This window comes from Durotheca rogersii (genome assembly GCF_024521655.1).
Source record: "Durotheca rogersii strain YMJ 92031201 chromosome Unknown GGS23scaffold_11, whole genome shotgun sequence".
NCBI lineage: Eukaryota > Fungi > Ascomycota > Sordariomycetes > Xylariales > Xylariaceae > Durotheca > Durotheca rogersii.
In genome coordinates this window covers 1,166,085-1,171,834 of record NW_026251242.1, presented here as the reverse complement: position 1 = coordinate 1,171,834, position 5,750 = coordinate 1,166,085, and positions in this window count along the sequence as shown.

Here is a 5,750-nt window from a genome sequence, read left to right as displayed (position 1 = left end):
GGATATTATACTAGTAACCTATACCGAATTTAGATTCCTAGGCTAAGTAAAGTAATCCTAACTAAGAATATAATCTTTAACAAAGAAACGTTTTATAGCTAAATAAATAAACTAAAAGCTTAGTAACTCGAACGAAAAGAGATTAATCGAATAGATCTTTCGATACGTATAAGTAATTGTCGCATAAAGAGCCACTTATACATGGCTCCCTACTCCTTCTCGAGTTGCTCGCTTACCTAATATAGCTCCTAGCTCGCTTATATAACATAGCTCGTAGCTCCCTATCGTTTATATATAGGTAGCTCGTATCTCCTTTATTAATCTCCTTCCTTCTTAGATAGTTAGTTAATTTACCTTCTTCTTCCTACCTTCCGTTACTCCTAAGAAGTAACCTTAGTACCTACGTAGCTCTCCCGATCTACGTATTAATTATAAGCCTAGTAGCCCTTCTAAGGAGTTAAATTAACTAAGGTCTTACTATATAAGCTTCCGAGTAATTTTATTATTTATTTTTATTTCTCTAATATTTCGATTAATCGTTTTTTTCTTAAATATCGCTTTTGTTTTCCTCTCGAATAATATATCTATAGTAACTACTAATACTAACGGAGACTTTTTTATTAAGAAGCTACCTATTAATATTAATTTACGTAACTTCGACGAATATTTACGATGGTTTATTGCTTTCTAGAATTACGCCGAGTAGTTTAATATTTAAAAGGATATTAATCTTAATGCGAACGATTATAAGCTAAGCTCGGCGATACTTCTATCGCTCGAAGAATTTATTACTTATGAGAAGGAGCGAGCGAGAAAGTAATACCTCTAAGCTTTTTACGAATAGGTTAAAAAAGATCCTAAGATTCGTAAGGAGGAACCGAAAGCTTTAACCGAAAACCTACGTTACTTCTTTATCGAAGAATGTAAGTAATTATTCGAATAAAGTCGCTCTTAGAAGTCTTAAGTTATTCTCGCCTATAAAAGTTACCGAGCTTTCTATTATTAAATTATATCCTCGGTTTTTATTAATTATCTCGAGTTCGTCGGTATATAATTTAAAGCTTAAGGACTTAAGCCGAATATTTAAAATACTATAAGATTACTTCGCGACTATCTCGCTTTTATTTTTATTATTACGTAAACGTTCGTTCGTTAGAAATACCGCGAAGTCCTATAGAAGGTAAAGGCGGGTATTCTTTACGGAGAATAATTCTTTATTACTTAAAATAACGCTTACTACCGAGCTCTCGCTTACGATATTAAAGAGATCCGAGGCGTATTCGGAGCGAAGAACTTCTTCGAAGATATTAGAGTTAAGATCGCTTTAAATTAGGCTATTCGCGTAATTATTAAACTAATTACGGTAGACCGGCTTAAACGATAGCTACTTTTTCTTATAGAGCTAGGTAAAGTATTCGGAGCTTTTATTTCCTAGGATAAGAAAATAAGTAAATCGGGCCTTTATATCTTAATTACGTATTAAAGAGTTACTTTAAGATATAAAGCCGAAGCGATTAGCGCTAATAGCTTTAATAGCTTTAATAGCTCGACCGATAACGCTAGAGCTAATAAGTATCTATATAATAAATAATACCGTTAGGCTCCGAAAGCATACGCTAACCTTTAATTCGCTATTACCGATAGAACGTTACGATAAATCTTATATATACCCGACGACGTAAAATTAATTACTAAATAACGGTATAACTTAAGCGACTTTACTTTACTCCGAGCCTTTATTAAGAGCGACGAATAAAAGGTTACCGCTTTTAATTAAGGTAGCTCCTTCGGAATTAACCTACCTCGGAATAAGCGTAATAAGAATAATAAGTAGTCCGGTAATATTAACGTAACGATAATCGACCTACGCATTATTTATATAACCTTTAGCGTAGGGGTATTTTTTATTATGGATTTAATACGATATTCCTTTTCCGAGAGTACTATTTTCGATAATTACGGAGCTATTTACCTTATTAATAACCGGGATTTATTAGTCGAAGGCTCCTTCGCTCCCGCTAAAAACGGGTAGACTATCGAAGCTAATATTACAAGCTTTCTTATTACCGGTATTAATATACGAGTTATTAAGAACTACCTTTAGGATAAATCGGGTAAACTTACGATCGACCTTACGCTTAAAGACGTTATTTTCGTTAAAGATTTCTATATTAATATTATTTCCGAAGTAAAGCTTCTTGCTATTAATATCTAGTACTATAGTTTTAATTACTCTCTTCGCCGGGGATCGATTAAAAACGGGTTTATTATAAGAAAGCTCGAACGTCGTTATAACTTAGTATTCTTTAAATTTAAATAGTTTTTCGTTTATTTATAAGTTCTTCTTATAATACCGCTACGTACGCTTATAATAATACCATATAACGTAATATCGTTCGTTATTATTCCGACGACTAAGGGAAGAGAAACCCGATGGAGAAAATCGAGAGATTAAATAAAACCAAAAAAAGGCTCCGAGTAATTTTAGTACTTTAGAGCTAGGTACCTAGGCCCGGAAGCGCTTAAAGTATTCGTAAAGCATACCTAGAATATCGAGATTAACGGTATACTTACGCTTAAGTACGAGTATTATAGGTTTACGATAGATAAAAGAGTAATCTTACGCCGATTATTATTATATCGTTCGCTACGCCCTTTTTAGCGTATATATTAGGATTTATTTAACTTTCCGGAAGGATACGACGGCTTTAAATAAATACTCGTTATTAGAAATAAATATAACGGAATATTTTATGTAAAGACCCTTAAGAATAAATAAGGTTACTTAGTTACGAAGATTATTCGATTCTTTAAAAGATAGGTACGACGATAATTCCGCTTCTCGATTTATAAGCTCCGATACGATAACGAACGAATAATAATCAGGATTAAAGACCTAACCGGATATAAAATCTAGGCTTAGGAAGAAGGCATTAATTTCGAGTTATTACCGGCGAATACTAAAGAGTTAACTAGTAGGGGTAAGAAAGCTAAATAATTTATTATTATTAAATCGATTAAAATAAGGATAAGAGTAGGGCTCCTAAAGAAGCTATAGCCTAAGTACGTAAAAACTATGGTATACCTAATAAATATAAGCCCGAGTTATATATATTATTTTCGCTTGCCTTATAAATTATTTAATACCTAGTTTACCGTTTACTTTAGATGGTATATACCTACGCTTATAAGGGAGCTAACGAGCGACTTAAGGCCAGACTAGTACGGAATTTATGCGTACGGGTATCGCGTATACCCTTTATTAGAAAAACGCGCTTAAGATTTTAATAGAAAAGGATTTAAAGTTAAACCGAGAGCTTACGTCGGTTATTTATTTAGATATTATATATCTAACATATACCGAGTATAGGTTCCTAAACTAAAGAAAGTAATGCTAACTAGAGACGTCGTTTTTAATAAAGAAACGTTTTACGATAAGTCCGAAGAGCTATAAACCGAAGAACTCGCTTAAGAGAAGCTAAACCGAATCGATCTTACGGGTAAAGTTATTAATAATATAACGGAAGTTATTATCGAAGCTCTAGATATTTAGGATTCGTAAGCTCCCTTTATTATAGAATCCATTAGCGAGCTACTTTAACTCGGGAATAATAAGCTTATTCCGAGCGATAGTCTAGATATGACTTAGTTTATTAATCCGAACTTAGGGATAGGTAAACCTAAACCGGAGAAAGCTCCGGAAAAAGAAGAATCTATTACTTTAATCCAGAAGAAAGTTAGATTTATAAACGATTAACCTTTAAACGATCGACCGTAAACGCTTTTAAACGTTCCGATTTAATCTATAAAGGAATCCCTAGAGCTATTCGATTAAGAAAAAGAGATATAAAAATAACTAGAGGCGGAATCCTAAGCTTTAGAGCTAACGGAACGAGGGAGTAAGGAGAAATCGGATTAACTTAATAAGTTCCTAAGTCCTAGGTTAATACTAGAGTTTCCTTCGGGACCGTTTTAAGGCTAAAGGGCTCTTACGGGAAGCCCTTCGTAATTAAAGCGAGGCATCGTAACGGAGAATCGCGTAAAAACTAATACCGATCGGGTAATATATTATCCTAACGGAACGACGACTAATAAAGAGCTTAGTATCCCTTAGAATCGAAAGTAATCCGCTTAATCCGAACTTAACGAATTATTAAATCTATCCCTATTATCTAGAAAAGAGCGGAGGAAATATAACCGTAAAATATATCCCTTAACTACGCGCTATAGCCGGAGGAAGCGAGAAAAAAGTCCTAAAGGAAAGGAATTAAATAAAGGATAGGCTAGTACCGGCGCCTTTATATTGGATATAGCTTCGAATAAGTTAATTAACTTATCGAACGACCGTAATTAAAACGAATTTACTTCTACATTCTTACTTAATTAGCTTAACGGAACGTAAGACGATAAATCTTTTATTACGTTATATTTAATTATTATAGCTACCTTTAAATAAATATAAGCCGAGCGATTAAGCGTAACGCCCGGTAAGATAATAATTTATCGCGATAAATTAACTAAGCTCCTAAAAACGTAAAAAGAGCTTAATAGCTACTCCTTAGGGGATCGTTTTAAAGAAAACGCGAGGTCGGAGATAGATACCTTCCTAAGCGCTAGGGTTTAAAAAGTTATTAATAACGACTAAGCTTAAATTAAATTAATACCGTTAAAATAAGTTTTCGATTATAAATTCGATAAAGATAATTATTTCGATAAATATAAATCGCGCTTAATTACGCGAGGAGATCTCCTTTCGAAAGGGTTACTTGAATTAACGTATATAGTAATACTCGTAATAAAATCTTTCCGAATAATAATAATAATCGCGGCTTATTTTAATCTTAAGGTAAATTAGTTCGATATTAAGAACGCTTTTCTTAACGTAGCTCGACCGGAAGACGACCTAATATTAATCGAGCTATTAAACGGATTTAAATAAAAGAGGAAGTACGCGCTCGCTATAAGAGTAGTATACGGATTCCGAAACTTACCTCTACTTTGGTTTAGGGAACTCGAAAGTACCTTTACCCGTTTAAAACTCTAAAGCTTTCCGGAAGAGCTATATATATTTTATATATTAATAAGAGAAGTATTCGTATTAATATACGTCGACGACCTATTACTTATATATAATAAAAGTAACGATTCTATGGCTTAGAAGGTAACTCAAGGGTTAAAAACTATCTATATAGTAAAAGAGCTAGGGCTAGTAAGCTAATATTTAGGAATTCGGGTAATACGTAATCGCGAAAACCAGACGATAACCTTAGTATACGACGCCTACGTCGAAAAGATCGTAAGTTGCTTTAACTTAACGGATAATAATTAATTCTTTATAATATTACTACCGATTATCGAGCTTATGAAATTTATAAGCGTAGCGTCGAAGTAATAAATTAAGGAATATTAAGAAAAAGTAAGGTCGTTACTCTATAGCGTAATTATAATCCGCTCGGACGTAGCTTTTGCTACGTTATAACTCTCCTACTTCCTTATTAATCCGGGACCTTAATATATAAAAGCCGTTAACTAAGTAATTAAATATCTTTATATTACGCGCTACCTTAGCATTAAGTATAAAGGTAAGAATAATAATATATAAGCGCTATTAATCGCTAGCGACGTTTCTTTCGTAAACGATCTAGAAACTAAAAAATCGTTATAAGGCTATATTATATCGCTCTTTAAAGGCCCGATAGTATAAAAGATAGCTCGCTAAGCTTTAATCTCGACGTCGATAACCGAAGCTA